At 40.2% G+C, this 20,400-nt stretch overlaps 1 protein-coding gene and 1 long non-coding RNA gene across 14 annotated transcripts in view; one reads left to right on the forward strand and one right to left on the reverse strand.

Annotated features, from left to right (window-relative positions):
• Nucleotides 1-20,400, reverse strand: part of ESRRG (estrogen related receptor gamma) — a 496,182-nt gene that overhangs the window by 195,476 nt on the left and 280,306 nt on the right. The window lies entirely within an intron of this gene.
• Nucleotides 200-15,464, forward strand: LOC307212017. The gene is made up of 3 exons (XR_013836729.1): nt 200-382; nt 8,515-8,590; nt 15,224-15,464. It is a non-coding gene; the product is annotated as an uncharacterized lncRNA (long non-coding RNA).

Consider the following 20,400-nt stretch of genomic DNA (forward strand, 5'->3'; position numbering starts at 1 on the left):
GCTTATAAATATGAAGTAGGGCTTTACATATGCAGTCCCACTGGCCCAGACAGAGGCCGGATTGGTCGGGCGTCAGCCAATCAGCGCCGGCGAGAGCAGAGGCTGCACAGATTGAGCGGAGCTCGGCAGGTAGAGACGGGCGGAGGGACCGGGGAAAGGGCGGGCGGGGGGAGGCAGAGGGAGAAGAAATAATAATAACCGACAAGTGAGAACGCGCAGATATAAACGATGCAACGTTTTCAAAAGGGCTTCCAAAGCGCGGCTGTGTCTTAACTCTAGCTTTAACTCCTTAGGGTGACCCAACGCTTTCTGCTTCTTAAAAGACAGTTTGGCAGGAAGGAGTTGCAAGCCTCAGTTCCTTTGGGGAAGATTTCATCAGAAGGTATTAAGTTTCGCGCTGCCGTTCTCTCTTTTCTTTTCTCCATTGCATTGTTGGCTGTCCGTGTTTTCTGTTTTGTTTTGCGATCTCGCGTTGTGACCGATTAGCAGCGCTTCTCGCTGCCCCATCCTATGCATGCTTACTCGGAAGGCAGCCGCTCCGGAGCTGCACAGGGTTTGTTTGCTTCCCAGCTCCACGTCAGCGTGTATAGGATTGCAGCCTTACAGCGCGCTTCCTCTGCAGGAGGACAGCTCCCAGGTAACTTCGTGGGACTGACTTCTGAGTAAACATGGACCGGCTACATGAATGCATACTCTGAAATGAGTTTCAGTTGACTCGCTGGGGTTTACTGCCGAGTAAACATGTTGAGGGATTTGTATGTCATCTGAAATCCTAAGCATGTTTACTTATGAATAAACATGGATGGAATTGAACTGTTAATTTCTCCCCCTTCATATGATTCACCTAAATTCTACTCTATATTTCTAAACTCTGAGTTAAGGGGTCTATGTGCTATCATTCTGCATTGTTGACTTTTGTAAACAAGTAAGATTAGCAGTGTTTGTATTTTCACCACTGTGAAAAAGTGACAGGGTTCAACTGAAGAGAACTGAATGCATAACTTGCACAGAAACTAGACCATGCAGTTGTGGAGAATATATGTTTTGCCATCTCCGTGAAATAATAAGAGGTATGTTATTGATCAATATCTTTTATAAGTAAAAGATATGTTTTTTATAACTGTCTTTACTTGAATTTAAGTCTTATTGATTTCAAGGAAACTTACTTTCAAATAATGCAGATTAGGCTCTTCAGCAGGGCTAAGGCTCCATACCTATATGCAGTAACTTGGTCATTGAAGTCAGCAGATTCAGTTCTGGGGAAAAACCATGCACTATATCCAGCTGTGCCAGCTAAAATGTAATGGTCTGATAACTATTTGTGCCACAGCTACCTATGTACAAACTTGCACAAAAACTTCAAGAATATTTTCAATGTGGAAGCAAATGTATTGCATTATTCACATGTGTACTGACAAAATTATCCAACCCTCAATTCACTACCCTTAGCTATAGCACATCAAAGCTGCTGACCAGACAAACCCATTTAATGCAAATAAATGGACACAAAATTCCAGATATTGTTAATCAAAATACCGTTTTACAAGTACCCCCAAAATTAAACGAGAGCACAAGTTTGTCCTAATAGTCTTCGTCAATTTATGTGGCATAAATGTCATATTAATTATCTGTTTTCAGAGCAAGAATTGATGCCATCTACCTGCTGAATAAAATAATTCCAATATATCGTGATGAAACAATTGTTACAATAATAGAAAATACTTTTTTTAAAAACACAAATTCAGCTGTATTGCTTGGCACTTTTTTTTGACTGAAGCACTCTGTGATGCAAATGGCATAATCTTTTAGATCAAAACAAATCAGTGCACACCCTCAGAATGCATTAATGCCTTTCACAAATGAGAGTACAACAGCTGTCTCCAAATCTATTTGACGGCTTTTGCCAAAGTAAGATGACAGAAGAAGACATATATGCAATGGAAATATTTGCATCTCTTTGTTTTGCTGAGCAACTTAACAGTATATAATATATTTATCCCATGTAGAGTTGAAAATCTGCTTTCCGATACATATGGGGACACACACACACTCTTAGGAATCAAGAATCCACACAGCATAATTGGAGGTCTCACCACTACAGAAAAGCAGATAGTAAAAACATAATTAACAGTAACATTATGCTGCCTATGTTGCTAAATGTAGACTCTAATTAAGATGTAAATTTTGGATCTGAGCAGTGAATTAAAAATACTCTGGGATGCATCCTACCCAATCACTTCACAGATTTCACTAAACAAGCAAAAAATAATAGGTGCAATTTGAGTGCAACACACCTTCCTAAAAACATTTTAGTAGAATAAATGACTTGTTTGTAGCAGATTTCTTTTGATTCTGTAAAATTTATATGTAATCAATATCGAAACACATTCCTATACACATGGATATCCACTCTCTTAATTCAGATAAAATTTCAATCGCTGTTCTGGCACAAGAGTTTGAAAGTCTTGTTGAATGTGCAGCTTTGTTCAAGCGTCATATAGATCTTAGTCTGCAAAGCTCTGTTCATAAGCAAAAATTATTTGCTGGAATATGGCATCATGTTCATTAAATCATCATTAGGGAATAAAAAAAAACTTCATATTTTATTTGGGCTACTGTTTTCTTTTGTGCTGTACTTTTCCATCTGCTAAGCTTTTCATGTCCACATAGTTTCCGCTATCCTTTTTGATGCCCATGTCATCTTGCGCTTCCCCTCCGCATCACCAAATTAACTATTGCTATCTTTCCACCAGACACCTTGCAAGCATCTGTCTTTGCTGATGGTGCTGCTGCTTAGAAGACTACAGCCGTAGCATTATAATTTATGCATTCATGAAAGGCAGTTGGCCTTCTCCCCTGGGATTCAAAATGTCACCTCCACTAGACCTGGGCCTGGAATTTCAACTGCATTCTTGAACTTGGGCACACCAGTTTACAGTTCAGTTATTCTAATAAAATGAAGAAATAAATTAGGCAACTTACCAGATACTATAGCACACTCTAAAAACGCTTGTTTTATTAAAGATGCTTTCTAATTGCACATGAAAATATAATCACAGCAAATGCTTATTACATAATGTCTAAATCACAGAAAATCAAAATCAGGAGTGTGCTCCTCTCTCTCTCTCTCTCTCTCTCTCTGCTTTACACATATATGCACATGCTAAATCAAATGCTCTAGTGTAAAAATCTTACCTCAAGGAATCCACAAAAGCAATAGTAATGGAATCAAGGCTAGGAGGGTGAGAGAAGCTGTCATGAGTATCTGCACCAGTCAATGAGCACTGCTGAGCACTGTCTACATCTTCACATCCCCTCTGTGTGTATAATTATTCCCATGAAGAGTACTGTACATCTTTAAGCGCCTTCACACTTAAGTGCTACAGACATCTCATTGCATCCAAATTGCCCGACTCCTAAACCACAGCTACCTCAAGGCTACTGAAGTAAAGACTCAGTGGCACTTTGCAGAAGCAGCATAGTTAATTGTGCCAAGCACATATTTACTCAAAATGAACACTGGAGAGAAAAAATATGGGGAGGAAATCTGTGTCTGCCATGCATATTACTATTATTGCTTTGAACCCTAAGTTATATAAAGGGCATTATATACCCCCATACTTCCATATATACTGTTTCCACACCAACAAATTTCATCATTCTTTCAATTAAATTTGAATTAAAGGTGGTTAAATGTTCGTCCTGGATGTCTGAAATTGATCATGAACCAATCAGAGTAACAGGTTTGCTATATCTAGCATTCTGAATAGATTGAAAATAGATATATTTAGCTTTTCAAATTAGATAGAAAAATGTCAGGAAATGTTAAATTTTAAATAGTGGTTCTGTGTAACAGGCCCTTTGCGCGCTATACTCCTGTCTTGGAAGTCTTTGCACCATAGTTTCTTCATTTTACAAACACCAATCCTGCATTCACTTATTTGAAGCAAATGTTGCTGATTTCAGCTAAAAGTATTTAGCACTGAAGTGTTAAAAACTGTTTTGCAATTTGTCTTTCCGACTCTTCCTCAGGAAGTACAGTATAGCACATCCCTGGATACAATATAATCCCCTGCCCTCTCTCTCTCTCTCTCTCTGTGTGTGTGTGTGTGTGTGTGTGTGTGAGAGAGAGAGAGAGAGAGAGAGAGAGAGAGAGAGAGAGAGACAACAAAAAAACAAACATACATACACATAGACACACAGCAAGTGACAAGATTACTCTCTGGATTTCTTTGCATGCTTATATACACTTGAGCAAATGGTAGTAGATTACTACTTTAAAACCGTCAGGCACTTTCATTTATATTTAGCAGAAGTAATGATCACCCTGCCTGGATTTTAGACAAGCTGTATTAAAATATGCTTTCAAATACAAGCACAAACATGTGTGCATGTGTGTGGATGTGTGCACACTGCATCCCTTTTCCTTATATAAACTCAGGCGGGAGAAGCACAAAGTTTCTTCAGTAAGAAGTCATAATAATTATATATCAATATAACATATGCAGTCTAACCGACTGACCACAACAAATGTCCTACATCCACAATTCTTCAGGGCTAGCCCCTGTTTGTTTATGTTAGTACATAGTAGTACATAGTATAACAGTTACTCCCCCCCCCCAACTTAAAATCTCTATTGAAATGCTCAGGGGGCAGGCAGTACCTTGAAAAAATACAGTATAGGTAAAAAATGCGTTACCTATATCTCCCCTCAGTAGTCCATCATACTCTTTTTCTAGCACGTTTCCTTAGAGAACCACACAGTGTTACTGTCTCAAGCAGCCAAGGAGAAGATGACTGAGGGAATTCAGTCACTCTGTTTAATTAATACAGGATTATTTCACTTTCATTTTGTGAAGCTAATAATATGACTGGTGGAATGTCAGTAAAAATTAAATCGTAAACTAGTGCAGTGCCATGGGGAAACCTTACTTTAGTTATGAAGTATTCCCAGTAGAAATCTTGAAAAATCGTATACATATTTACACTGGTAAAATGCCACATGCTGTTTCATGGAATGCTGAAAGAATTCAAGAATCTGTGTGGCATGTATCAGAGAGCAAGAGTTAACGTTTTCAGATTATACATTAATAAGCAGGTTGAAGGTATGTTGTTTCCTGAATGTTAAAGCACCACATGCTAAATGGAGAAGTACGCTCAAGGTCAGTGTTGCATTTTGGACAATCTCAGCCGCTGTGATATTATGATAATCACACTTAAAATATTCGTATAGAAAGAGCAAATTAGGCTTTTCACTAGAAAGATGATTATGATAAACAACAATTCTGAAGGGGACAAATTCATATTGCTTTCCTTCCCCGACAATAAATTGCTGCTCCTTATTAGGAGTGTGGTGCTTCTTGTAGAAATAAGTCACCACACTATTCTGTTTGAGTTACCTTTTTATTCTTCAAAGACACTGCGTTCGAAGAGAAAACAATAGCTCACTCCTTCCCCTATACCTAAACTAATATTTAAAAGCTACCAGTCCACAAAACGAAAAAGGTCTCTCGGAAAACAAGCAGGCATCAACACCCATCCTGAAATAAGATTAGGATTGTAACTCTGACCAATTGTGGAACAAGATCAGATAGATCTCCCTCCCTCAACTCCTCTCTCCACAGCTTCCTACCTAAATGGAAGCTCCAGGCACTAAAAATAGAAAAGAAGATGGAGTGCAAATATTTCCCCAGTGAAAACACCAATAATCTTTACCGTGCGCTGACACGAATTGCTTGTTACACTGCCCTAGGATATCATGGCCTGAAGCGACAGCACACACACACACGCACACAAACACACTCAAAGACACTAACCATCTCCAAAGCCACAGTAATGTGTGTTAGTATATGTGCATTTTGCAGCGGCCTTATGAAATCTGACTTCTAGCTGCTACACCTGCCATACAAAGCCCATCATTTGTAGCCTGCCAGGGTTTGTTTTCCCTCTGAATACCTTTGCCCATCTTTCTCTCCTTTCTCTCCCCCTCTATTCACTTTTCTCTGGCATTTATATTATTAATGTTATTGCTATTATTACTGTCCAAGCATAAGCTGATCCACGGGGGAGCCTGTGTAATTTAACCCCTGAAGCGCTAAATTTCTTCACATGTGCCAAAGACACAGGTTTGTTGTTGCCTCTAGCAATATCCCAGGAAGACGAGTGATGGCGGTGTCATATCATCACATAGTGACTTAATCTATTGCGACACCCAGGGAATGGGCAACTGAAAAGATTTACGGAACATGTTTTTAACTGCATACAAACGTGCTATTCCCATTTCCCAATAAGCCAGAGTCACTGGGATCAAACCGGAACAAATTTCACCCACTTCCACTCCCGGTTCCAAATATTAAGCCCTGTGTCATCCAATCATCCTATTTCATCAGTTGAAATCCCAATGTAAAATATAACTCTGATAAACAGCATTTATAACCTCTTATTTCTTCTTTTGTTCTTTTCACGTCTCCTGATTAACAAGCAGTCAGAGCGTGTTGAATTGCTGAATAGTGCAGTCTTAGCATGATGGCCACTCGCTAGAGAAAAGAATCTTACTTCAGTATCCTTTAAAAATGGTCTGACTGGCATCAGAGACATGTTTCAAAAACAACTCGTTAATGAGCAACACCTAAAAGTAGGAAGGGCATGATATTCACATTTTAATATTTAGCTGCAATAAATATTGACAAAAAGAAAAATTACCTGTACTGTATAAAGGCAAAATGATATATATTCATTCTCCCACCATGACATGTTAAATACGAGGATCTTTATTTTGCTTTCTGTAAAATTCCATTTCAGGCTAACATGTTAAGATATAATACAAGTTAGGCATTATTATATCTATGTTTAGATGGAGTTCCAATGGATATTTTTTTGTCAACCTGGAACACCAATGATCCATTGTTGTGGCAGGGTCAGCAGCTCAGACACTGACTACTGCATTAATATTTTACACTGAGTAGATCTCAGGATCATGTGTGCTTACCACTGTTAGTGACGTGAATGATACCCACACAAGTGACATGTATTATTTGGCCCATTTCCATATGTTGGCCTAAAACTACCATAAGTATGTGTAATTTGCCCAATATCTATTATCCTTCCACCTCTGAAGGGGGAGGAATAACAGTGGAAACCAGAATTATTAACATTGCAGAATTGCAGTGCATTGTAATGGATAACATGAGCTCATTCTCCAGACCCACCACATGCCAAAGATTATTATGGTCATTTTATGTATTTATTATAAAAAAGTATTATAAAAATGTACTCTATCTTTCCATCATATACTCAAGACTGCTTATACTGATGACTTCAAACCAGCTCTATGATTCTGGCCCTAGAACCATTTTTTATTTATAAAGAGTATGCAATGAGCAAGGTTCCCCCTATAAATAATTTGGTGTTGCAAGAATGTGAGAAGAGCTTTGCTCAATCAGGCCAAGGATCCATCTAATCTACAGCAGTAGCCAGCCATATTATTATTATTATTATTATTATTATTATTATTATTATTATTCCATCCTATACCCAGAGGTCTCACTCCAGGAAGCCAACAAGCAGGGCACTGTATGTTCCCAAAGTTCAGAAATACAGTGCTATCTCGGTTTAAGAAAAGTCCGGTTTAAGAACGATTTGGTTTACAAACTCCACAAAACCAGAAATAGTATCCCGGTTTGACAACTTTACCTAGGTCTAAGAATGGAATCCAAACGGTGGAAGGGCACCGGCGGCAGGAGGCCTCATTAGGAAAAGCGTGCCTCGGTTTAAGAATGGTTTTGGTTTAAAAACGGACTTCCGGAACGGATTAAGTTCATAAACCGAGGTACCACCGTATACTGCCTTGAAATGGCTATCACATCTAATATGGGGACATAGTACCACAAAACCCTAAACTATGGTTTAGAACTATGTGAAAGAGCCTCAATGAGCCCTATCAAATTATCAGGTTTCTCTGTGCTCCTGTCCTCCTAGTATATGGCCAGGAGGAAGACTTTTGCCTAGTTTTGATTCACTTTTAAAGAAACTTGCTTTGAACCAGCAATCCTGGTTTAAAGCAAACCCTGATCAGTTTTGCAATAAGCCAAATTCAAACCATGAATTATGAAGCTAACTTATTAAATTGGACCCAGTTTGTTTTAAACTGGGATGCCGGGTTAGAACATAGCTCTAAACTGGAATTCTGTGAAAGTGAAACTAAACAGGGCGGAACTTTTCCTCCCCGCAGTGTGGGAGGAGCATGCTAGCCCAACACTTTGTTCAGGCTCGCTCACATAGCGCTAAATGTTTGTTTAGCATTATTGTCTAAACTGGACAAAACTTATCGAATTCTTTTAAAAGAACATTAAAGCAGAAGTGGTGGAGAAAGCATGATTCCTTGCTGTTTTAGGCTTATTTTGGAATCTGTTTTGCAGTTTGCTTTTATTATTGGTTTAGTTTTACAGTTGTGCTGATTACTGATTGATATTTTTAATGGGTTTATGATTTTAATACTATTTTATTTATCAACAGAATTTTGTTATAACATGATTAAGTGCAACTAATTAATGAATAAAACATCTAAAGGAAGAAGTACCAGCTATTTGAGGTCAGTGCTACATTTACTGTTCTGGGTTGTGTCAACCTATACTAATCCTATCAGCCCCTGATCTGCTACTTAGATTACTGGCCATGAGCATGAAGATTGACATTTTTTAAAATCGAGTCACCTAACCCTTATGAAGCCGTGAACATAGGAATTAATAGTCCAATCCTAACCATACCTACTCAGAAGTCTTATTTCATTCAGGGGGCTTACTTCCCCATAAATGGGTTAGGATTGCAGCCTAAACCATTGCAGGATTTGAGTGTAATAGCATACCTGCTTACTCAGATACAAGCTCTATTTACTTCAGTGAGTCTTAAAGGTAAAGGTAAAGGTACCCCTGCCCGTACGGGCCAGTCTTGACAGACTCTGGGGTTGTGCGCCCATCTCACTTAAGAGGCCAGGGGCCAGCGCTGTCCGGAGACACTTCCGGGTCACGTGACCAGCGTGACATCGCTGCTCTGGCGAGCCAGAGCCGCACACGGAAACGCCGTTTACCTTCCCGCTGGTAAGCAGTCCCTATTTATCTACTTGCACCCGGAGGTGCTTTCGAACTGCTAGGTTGGCAGGCGCTGGGACCGAGCAGCGGGAGCGCACCCCGCCGCAGGGATTCGAACCGCCGACCTTTCGATCGGCAAGTCCTAGGCGCTGAGGCTTTAACCCACAGCGCCACCTGCGTCCCAACATTCAGTGAGTCTTACACCCAGGTAAATATTTATAGGATTGCTGCTTAACTGTATACCTACCCCCAACAGAGTTATGACCATACAGATTTCAAGCAGAAGACATTATTAATGCAATTTATACAGGAAATATACCACCTGATGATAACAAGAAATTTTAAAGGAAAGTAATATATTTTAACTCAGGATTTTTCAGCTGTATTGAACACAAATGGCGCTATTGTTACAATCTACATAGCTGTGCTTAGTGCATAGATTATGGCTTAGTGCAAACGAAGAGCATGTGGGCTCTTGTCAAGAGATCACAGCTGTTGTGCTGCTGTGCAGCACTGAGCTAAGCCATGCATTGACTTAGCATGTCATCCAAACTCAGGCTCATGATTTCCATCCAGCTGTAACCAAGGTTCTTTTCTAGACTTGTGGCTCATGGTTCATTCGGGAGAGCTAAACCACAAGCCCAGGTTCAGACAACATAGTAAGCAAGCTGCAGTGCAGCTGCAAAATGAACTGGCAGTTGTGAAGCAGCCACCTCCTCCCTGGTAGCTTGCACATTTGCACTAACCCAGGCAGTATACTGTACTCTTAAATGTGATCTTTTTGCAGCTAGACATTTCCATTATTGTTCATTTCTATTGATCAGTCAGTTAGGTCTATACCATAGCTGTCAACTTTTCCCTTTTCTTGCGAGGAATCCTATTTGGAATAAGGGAATTTCCCTTTAAAAAAGGGAAACATTGACAGCTATGGCCTATACAATTATTCAGCACCAGTCAACAGAGTTAGCTCTGTAATATATAAATACTAATACTCCCTTTCTTACCAGACTAAGTCATACGCCTGCTAATTTGAAAAAAGTCTCCAGTTTTTCTCATTCTTAATATGAAGAAATGGCTTCTGGAAAACAATTGTTTCTTTTTTCCTTCTGACAGGGGAGCTGCTAGTGGAAATAGTTTTACGTAGCTAATAGAAAATATGCAAAAAGCTACTAAATTTCTGTGCTACTAATAAAAACAATTAAATGTAACTTAAAAATAGCCCAATGAAAACCTGATAGCAAGAAATGATCAAGATGTACATCATCTTGTAAAACTGGAAAATTATTATGCAACAGTTAATACCAAAATATTGATCCCTTGTTACACAGTTGATACAACATCCCCAAATAGAGACTCTGTATCCCTTGCTAGTCTGAATGTAACCTAGGACTGCACCAATATACTTTGGCACCTGAGGCAGATAATGCAAATAGTAGCTTCCCCATGGTAAACAATATTCCAAAATTCAGTTTCCCCCTACCTTTTATAACAACCAAATCTGCTGTCTGCACAGCAGCCTCAGTCTGTCAGCAGGGGCAGCCCTGATGTAGCTACATGTCAAAGATACTATTGTCTTGTCTTAACGTCTCTCTTTCTTTCAATACTCTCCTCACCTGCAGCACTTATCTTTGACTTAATATCTCTGTAATTAATTGAAACTGGCTCCTCCTAAGCTTTGTCACCTTTCACCTATCAGACTGGGTTTGAATTCCCCTGCCCCAACCTTGAATACTCTTCATGTACATAACTGGAGACCGACTATTAAATGTATGTCTTTAGTTTTCTGCCATAGTGGCTATAGAGATGGTGTTGATCTTTAGTACACATACAAAATACAGAATTAGATAATCATATAAGTTAGGAAAATATGTGTTTTTCCACTTGAAATGTATACAAATAATCTCCAGTACAACTTAATTGGGCAGAAAATTATCACTGGAGCCTTTAATAGAAAGCTCAATTCATTTCGCTGGGACGCAGGTGGCGCTGTGGGTTAAAACCACAGAGCGTTGGGCTTGCCGATCAGAAGGTCGGCGGTTCGAATCCCCGCGATGGGGTGAGCTCCCGTTGCTCGGTCCCAGCTCCTGCCAACCTAGCAGTTCGAAAGCACGTCAAAGTGCAAGTAGAAAAATAGGTACTGCTCCGGCGGGAAGGTAAACGGCATTTCCGTGTGCTGCTCTGGTTTGCCAGAAGCGGCTTAGTCATGCTGGCCACATGACCCAGAAGCTGTACACCAGCTCCCTTGGCCAGTGAAGTGAGATGAGCACCGCAACCCCAGAGTCGTCTGCGACTGGACCTAATGGTCAGGGGTCCCTTTACCTTTACCAATTCATTTCAAATATGGCATCTCCAGAGAAAAGATTCTGAAGCAATATGGGGTGGTGGTGTTTGAGTGTGTGTGACCTGAGATGGGATGAGTTGTACTCACGTCCCGCTTGCAGACTTCCCACAGGCTTCTAGTTGGCTACTCTTGAGAACAGGATGCTGAAGTAGGCCATTGGCCTGATCCAGCAGGCTCTTATGTTCTTAATGCACATTAAGTTTTATGTAAGCAACAAAGGAAAAATTCATGATACCCTTCAATTTTCAAGAAACATCAATCAAAGGCAGAAGCACTGCAGCCTCTGTGACAAAACTTTCTTGTGAAATCTTGGACTCTTCCTGAAGCTACTCTCCTTACAGTGACACTAGGGAGTGACTCGGTACCTCAAAACATGTGATTCACTGGCAACAAAAGGAAAAAGTTGCCTTAATAGAAAATGTGCTTTTTAACAAACCCTTTACCCACAAGTCCCATGTCAGAAATATGTGCAATCTAAACCAAAATTAAGCAATAAAATTAAGTAAGCAATACAGATTACGATTACAAATAGAAGTAGCTGCAGCAACAGAAATGCCCGCTATACCTCCTTCCCAAAATCCTGAGAAAAGAGATGTGCCTGCTGCTGAAACAACATCAATGTCATGGCGAGAGACACCTCAGAGAGTAGGTCATTCCAAAGGTGAGGGACCACTACAAAGAAAGCCTGCCCATGGGCCCCCGCCCCACAAATCTCATTAGATGTGAGAACCACCACCAGTGCTTCCCCTGCACATCTAATTTTTAATGCTCTCACTATTAATCTTAAGCTAAATAAAAGTTTCTTCAGTACCAGACCCATGGTGTGAAATATTTCACCAGAACATCAGCTGTGATCTTCAAAGTGACTGTATAACACTTCAGACTTCAGGGTCAGACTGCTTTTTAAAAATGCAAATATAATATGATGCCATCAGACAAGGCATTAACAAAAGGAGAACAAAATATTTTGGTAACACTTGATTGTCCATTTCCTTTTGTACCATTCATATTTGTTTTTTGAAATCATTAAGTCTGTCCTCAATAATACATTCGGCAGTAAAACAAGAATGATTTCTCTTTCAGTAACTATCTAAATAAATTCTCAAAGTCTTATTGAATTAGTTCCTTATATATCATGTTCCTTCGAAACAAGTGATTGAATTAAGAGTTTCTAGATGAAGTCAAGTACTTAAAGCAAATCAGAATTTTTTGTCTTCAGCCACTATGAAAACAGAGATTCAAGATGAAAAGACCGTCTTGCCTTTTTTCCTAGCTTACATGGCTCGGCTCGTTTATTTTCCCAGTAGACACACTTGCAAATCAGGCTACAGCTACACTTGGAAGTGCAGGGGTCTAGCTCCTGACCTCAGTTAGGTTAGTCCATCCCAGCTGAAGAGCTCCCCCTTAGATCATTGACTTGCTATTATTCTGTGGTTAATAGGCCTGACCTGTACAATATATATAATAAAAACCTGGCTACAGTCCTATCTCTAGTTTGAATGCATACCAATTCTGTATCCGACGCTTGCTATATAATGAAAGGCAAACAATGAAAGGGCCAAATCAGTTTTACCGAAAATATATTTGTCCAAGAGTGTGGTGCAGAGATGCTCCCAATTTAGTCTGAGCTGTTTATGTTGCACTGGATGAGGGAGTTAAAAACAGCACCACATAAAAATCAAGGCATCTTGTGAGAGAGATACGTTTCCTTTCAGACAGCTTTTTCTTTAACCTGTGGCTAATTAAAAAATAAATAAATCCTGGCATCTATGGGAATTTTCTTACAACCAGGAAGCCTGTTAAAGAGAAGTAGCAGCACAACTCCCCCCCCCACTCCAGCATAGCCCCCTTATGTCACATTTGCATTTCTATTCCGCTGAACTGCCTGACAATGAAGCAAATGGGTTTGCCTTATCTGTACAATTCTGGACAACAGAGATTTCTAAGCCATACAAAAGAACAGCCTTACCATTCAGCGGTTCAACACTTTCCACTGCAGTCCCCCAAGATCCTGTGGGGAATGCTGTCACATAAACACCTGTCCCTACCAAAAACAAAAACAAAAAAACCCACCCTTAAACTGTCACATGTCATGGGCCGGGGGGGGGGGACTAATTTAAAACAAAACAAAATATCTAGCATGATTTCCTCGAAAGGAAGCTAACCTCCAGAGGGGAGGAAGAGGAAAGAATTATTAAGACCCCACTATTAAAAGCTTAACCCCAGATTAAATTATGTACTCTAGGAATGTCAGGGGGGGGCATACAGTTTATACAAAATTGCTGGTTCCCCCCCCCTCTACACCTTTGTTTTGGTGCCATAAGAGTAGGGCTCCATCAGATTCAATCTACATGCAGAAAAAAAGAATTTAAACCTGCCAATTTGCTGTAGTTTTAAAAAAATCAAATAACACTTACAAGGCAGTCCTGATGACTTGTGCCTGTGAGAATATTTCAAACTAATTCCTTTAAAATTAACATCTTTCCACTGATAAGTTAAAAGCAATACCAGATTACCAGTCAGGCACTAGCTGAAATCTCCAGATCAGCTCTGTGTTATGATGAGACTTACACCAGCTATAACACTGACTAGGACTTATAAAGGCAAGAAAAGTTCTGATCCAGAAACATCCAAGCTTCATGCTAGCTGTTATATTCTGTCTCCTTATGCCAGTTCTTGTACACAGTAAAGCAGATATCATGGGATACATGGGCTTCAAAGTATATCCATGGGAAGAACTGGAACCATAAGGGAATCTGGTAGACATGATCCAAGGGTATAAGCAACTATCAATATCATACATTCCCATGATAGCATAGTTGCTGTTTCCCATGACTCGATCCCATAGCTCTTTGGCAAACTATAATAAAAAGACTACAGTAAGATATTAAAATCATGCAGGAGGAAAAACTTACATGAGATGTAACCACACCAGCTTCCCCACAGGCCAGTTATGCTGTTGTGGGTAGTACCCAAAAGACTATGGTAATGAATCAGATCACTGGTGACCAATGTGCATTCTAGTCCAGAGATGATCACAGTCCAAAGGAAGATTCCTAAGGGGAAGCAGGAACTATTTCCTAACATAATTTAAGAAGGTACCTGAGCCCTATTGAGAAATTGTTCACTACATATTGAACTAAATATGGTCGCACCCCAAACACCATGCTTTGAGACCAACGTATCTGTAAAGGGGCAGCTATACACATTAAATTGAACATGTGCAAGCACACCACATAACTGAGAAGCCTGGAAAAAAACGAGTCCCTCTATATGTGTTTAGGCTGACGTGTAGCTGAATTTCTGAATAGGACTAACGATTGATTGACAGTGAAATCTATGGAAGTAATCACCAACATTTCGCAAAGTTCTTTCCACTGGTGTCTTAGAATGGTGGTTTTCACAGTGCATTCTGGGGATTCCTGGTGTCCTTCAGAAACTCGCCAGAGGTTCCTCAAGGATAAAATCCATAAATCTCCACAAACTTCCCTGAATGGCTTGTTTGCCACTGCTGATTTTCTCCAGCAACATGGAACCACAGGGGAGTGCTGTGACCAAAGCATCTATTTACATGTAGCAATGGTGAGGCTCAGGAGACCTAGCCAGTGCTATGCATAAACTTTGTCCTCAAGAACACGCTTCTGAATCAAATGTACAGCACAGGTTCCCTGGGAAATGTACAGGGGTTCCCTGGAAAACTAACTGAGGTAGAAAGAGTTCCTTGAAAATGTAAAGTAAGAGCATTGTTTTCAAACAACATCTCAAGGGACCATGTAACTCTTCTTCTTCCCCACAGTCTGAGGATGAGTGAATATAGAAAGCAGAACTTACTATCTTATTTGGTGAGATTGCAACAGTTACAAGTTCTATTACTATATGGTCACAGTCCTGGTAAAAAGTTACTTTCTACGCCAAGATGTTTTTCAGCACTGCTATCTGGAGCTGAAAACCCCTATTCCCCTTTCATTTCTCAATATATATATATTTTTGTATGTATAAAGGGAAATTAAAGAATAATAAAAAATGAGAAATTTGAATTTAGGTATGAGTAAGAGAGAAACCTATAAATAGCATTGTTAGATTACTGGTTGACATCCATCATAATCTTCAACAATATGTGTGATGCACCATTTTATTTTATTAGTATTTGGTTATGAATTATGCACCATATTCCATCTGTTCCTTTTGCTGGCTCTTTGCCACCGCAGCCTCAGTACTTCACAGTCTTCAATATGTCATTCTAGTTTGTTTACTCCAAGACCCATTTGTTTTGCTTTTTCTCTGATATCAACTATTCATCCTTTTGTGTTTCTCTCTGTAGCTTTCAGCTTCTGTTCAAGTGTTTATATTTCTGTTCCATTTATCATAGTTGACAGTATATGCTATACAGGTGTCAAGACAGGCTAGCAAGGGTTTCCTCTTCTTCAGCTTTCCATAAATATGCAGAATTGCTGGCACGAGGGGGGAAATATTAACAGTGGGTAACTGAGAAAAGGGGATTACTTTAAGATGCAACTGAATAAGTTCCCATCCCTACTTTCCCATTTATCTCTTATTTTGGGGGGGATTTGGTATTTTGTTTGCAAAGTCAATTAAAAATACAGAAAATCCAACACCTCAATTCACCATGCTGGAGGGCAATTGGATGAAGAGAAGGTGTGTCTCTGCCGTCCTCTGTCTGGCTCTGCCAGCAAGAAGAGGTCCTGGTGTGCCCACAAAAATGGCAGGTTGGAGGAAGCTATCACGAGCAACTTCCCCACTAGTAGTAGGCAGTGGAGACTCCTGAAATGGGGGTTGGGCTGGCACAGGATCCACTGGATCCGGAACTGGCCCTGCTGGCATCAAGTAAAAGCAATGGGTCTGATCTGGGCCTCTTCAGTTTGCCAGGATGGGAGTTGGCATACCAAAGGGACATTTTTCCTGCCCCCCCAACACCTTTTACCCTGGCAGTATAAGGGGCAGAGCTATGGATCAAGTTGCAATAATGCCATCCAAAGATTAGGATTATATGACTCATTAAAAAAAAAATCACAAAGGACTCATTAGAGATCCACTTGGGCTAGTAATCATTTGGATAGTTCTAGGCAGGCATTCTGTATCCATTGGTCAGTGGCCAAGGATATAAGAATGGGAGATTGGCACAGAGCAGTACTGATCTGTTTACGGAATCAGGCCTGATCCAGAATTTGAATTACTGTTAATAGAGTCTAGACGCAGGGAATTTTGATACTTTGACTAATCTAAGCATGCAGCAAAAGGAGGTAAGATAACCTTGATTTCAGCAGTTGCCTGGTAGCCCACACATGACAATGAATTGCATGCAGGCGAGTATACAAAGTTGAATGCAGGCGAGTGAGTGGGCTGATAGAGGAGGGATTTAGTGCTATGTGCCTCCTTTATGTAGTGGGCTGCCAAAGGAGGAAAGCCCCTGCCTCCAAACCAAACACAGAAACGGGTGGGCTGCTGGAAGGGGACCAAACTCTTTGTCCCTCTCCTGCCAGCTCTCAGCAGGCTAGGAAGAATGTTTGCAGGTAGCAATGTTTGTAGGCTTACACAATGCTGACATAGCAGAATGCTGGCAACCCTTCCCCTTCACAAGCTATTGTGGTGCAGCCTATTCAATCACTACTACAGCCTTCTACCACCTGATTCTACTGCATATTGGTTGTCTGGGGAAAGGTTCCCGGAATACCTCGATTGAACTGCCTCGCCTTCCTTCTTGACTGTGAGACATATCTACAAATAAAAGCAATTTCAGCAACTGCATCAATTCACTCATTCTTCACCTCATACACCTCACCAAATTTTAAATCTATTGAACTCATTCATTCATCCTATTTACCATATTTACTCGAGTCTAATGTGCCACCGAATCTAATGTGCACCTCAATTTTTAGAACCTTGAAACAAAAAACAAAAAAAAGTATTTGCTGGCAAATGTAAATGTGCCATCGATTCTAACACGCTCATTGATTTTTGCAATGTAATTTGGCCAGAAAAGGTGAACATTAGATTCGAGTAAATACGGTATTTCAATCAAAAGTATTACCAGAATATTTCCACCACATATCTAACATCACTGTAACACACTGAAGGCTTTAATTTTTTTCAGTACAGTTTTGCATGCTGAACTATTTTGCAAACTGTAAAACAGTACACACATCTTCTCCCTGCCTATTTAGTCTCGTGATTTACTACCTCTATTTTTTTTAGACATCCACTGATCAGATACAGAATTGTGTGTGTTGGGGAGGTATGTTTTCAAGCCTATTTAATGAATATTAATACATATCAATTCAGAACACTTGAAGCTATTGAGCTCTCAGCACTGAGGCAAAATATACCTTTTTAAAATGCACTTGGGATTTATTAGTTAATGTAAAGGTGGAAATGGCTACTAGGACTTCAATACTGAGGATTGACAATTAAGGAAGAATCATTGACTCAGATTCTGTCTTTACTTACATTGTTATATGCGGGCTTACTGCCATGTTTGTCCCAGAGCGTGAGAAGCAAAGTGGGTGACAATTTTTATTAGACAAATGCTTGCCGGTGAGAGTGCAGCAGCTTTTGACCTTCACACAGCCCAATCCACAATCCTGTTAAGATGAAAATCTTGGACTTAAGCCCGTTCAATTCCATTCACTTCAACGAGACTAATTCTGCTTAAAAGAAAATATTTTGTCTCAAGAGAATTGTGCATAAAATTAAGAGAACCAGCACCTCATGAAAGAGCTCTGTTTAGTTTCACATCTTACACATGTAATGGATAAAATGGATGGGTCTCAGGGAGACTGATTTTAAGCCTTTGTCATATACAGTGGTACCTCGGGTTAAGAACTTAATTCGTTCTGGAGGTCCGTTCTTAACCTGAAACTATTCTTAACCTGAGGTACCACTTTAGCTAATGGGCCCTTCCGCTGTCGCCATGCCGCTGGAGCACGATTTCTGTTCTCATCCTGAAGCAAAATTCTTAACCTGAGGTACTATTTCTGGGTTAGCGGAGTCTGTAACCTGAAGCGTCTGTAACCTGAAGCGTATGTAACCTGAGGTACCACTGTACATTAATTTATTTAGGATAGTTAGAATGTATGTTCTATATCCCACTGCTTCTGCTTCTAAATACCTTCTAAAGTTTAATGGAACTTGGTTATACAGTCAACTCTCTGAAAGTCCAAATTATGAAGGCCACCAAATGCCAAACTCATGAACCATTAAGAAAGCATACCAGTCTGTTGACGTGTCTCCCCCGGAAAGTGGTAGAAGTAATCTGGTGGAGTAGAGGGAGATATCAGTTGTCAAATTGAATGTTACTCCATTGTATCCACACTATATGTTTAAAGCACTCTTATACCACTTTAACAGTCACAAGTCCTCCAAAGAATCCTGGGAATTGTAGTTTAATAGTGCTATTGGTTTTGGCTCTGTGACCACTCTCCTAGCAACCCCTTAACAAACTTCAGTTCCCAGCATTCTTTGGGGGTAAGCCATGACTGTTAAAGAGTGCTTTAAACATATAATGTCAATGTGACCACAATTTGATACTACTTTGAATCTTTGGGATATAGTAGACTGTCCAGTCTGCATAAATAGGAAATATATTTCTTAAATTGTAGTCATTGGGATTCTAAAAAAAACACCTTAGTTATTGCCTGCATCGCTGTGCAAGACATGCCATAAACAATGCACTGATAAAGCAGTGTACACATATATGCTTTGAATGGACTCTTGTTTTCTATACCCATGAACTGTGTGTAGGGCACAGAACCATCACATCTAGAAAAACAAGGTATGCCATGTGGCAAAATAACAAACCAAGAGAAGCCTAAAACCAATTATGAAAACTATGAAACATGTAGATTAGGTGATGTGAAGCTACCGTTGAGCCAAGTCCAGAAGCTACAGGTACGGCAGAATGCCACCGCTGATGGGAGCAGATGGCTGACAGTGTGTGACACCTCTTCTAAAACATCTGCACTAGCTGCCTTTATGCTACTGGTTCAAGATCAAGGTTCTTGTGTTGCTACACAAGTCTGCATAAATAGGAAATATATTTCTTAAATTGTAGTCATTGGGATTCTAAAAAAAACACCTTAGTTATTGCCTGCATCGCTGTGCAAGACATGCCATAAACAATGCACTGATAAAGCAGTGTACACATATATGCTTTGAATGGACTCTTGTTTTCTATACCCATGAACTGTGTGTAGGGCACAGAACCATCACATCTAGAAAAACAAGGTATGCCATGTGGCAAAATAACAAACCAAGAGAAGCCTAAAACCAATTATGAAAACTATGAAACATGTAGATTAGGTGATGTGAAGCTACCGTTGAGCCAAGTCCAGAAGCTACAGGTACGGCAGAATGCCACCGCTGATGGGAGCAGATGGCTGACAGTGTGTGACACCTCTTCTAAAACATCTGCACTAGCTGCCTTTATGCTACTGGTTCAAGATCAAGGTTCTTGTGTTGCTACACAAGTCCCAAACAACTTGGGTCCAAGAAACCACATAATAAGCCCTTACAGCTTGCTCAATCCAGATCACCTTTAGGAGTGATGTTAGTAATAACAGAGACCCAGCTAACTTCAGTCCCATGCTGTGGAACACTCTTCAAGCAGAGATTGAGCAGGCATCCTTGCTTTTGACTTTCAGGTGTTTCTTAAAGGACATTATATGCCAACAGGCCTTGCAGGTGTCTAAAACTTTCTTGATTGAGCCAGTCCTTTTAATAATAATGAAGAAGAAGAGGAGGAGGAGGAGTTTGGATTTGATATCCCACTTTATCACTACCCGAAAGAGTCTCAAAGCGGCTAACATTCTCCTTTCCCTTCCTCCCCCACAACAAATACTCTGTGAGGTAAGTGGGGCTGAGAGACTTCAGAGAAGTGTGACTAGCCTAAGGTCACCCAGCAGCAGCATGTGGAGGAACGGAGACGCGAACCCAGTTCACCAGATTACGAGTCTACCA

Source organism: Podarcis cretensis, assembly GCF_951804945.1.
Source record: "Podarcis cretensis genome assembly, chromosome: 3".
NCBI classification, from domain to species: domain Eukaryota; kingdom Metazoa; phylum Chordata; class Lepidosauria; order Squamata; family Lacertidae; genus Podarcis; species Podarcis cretensis.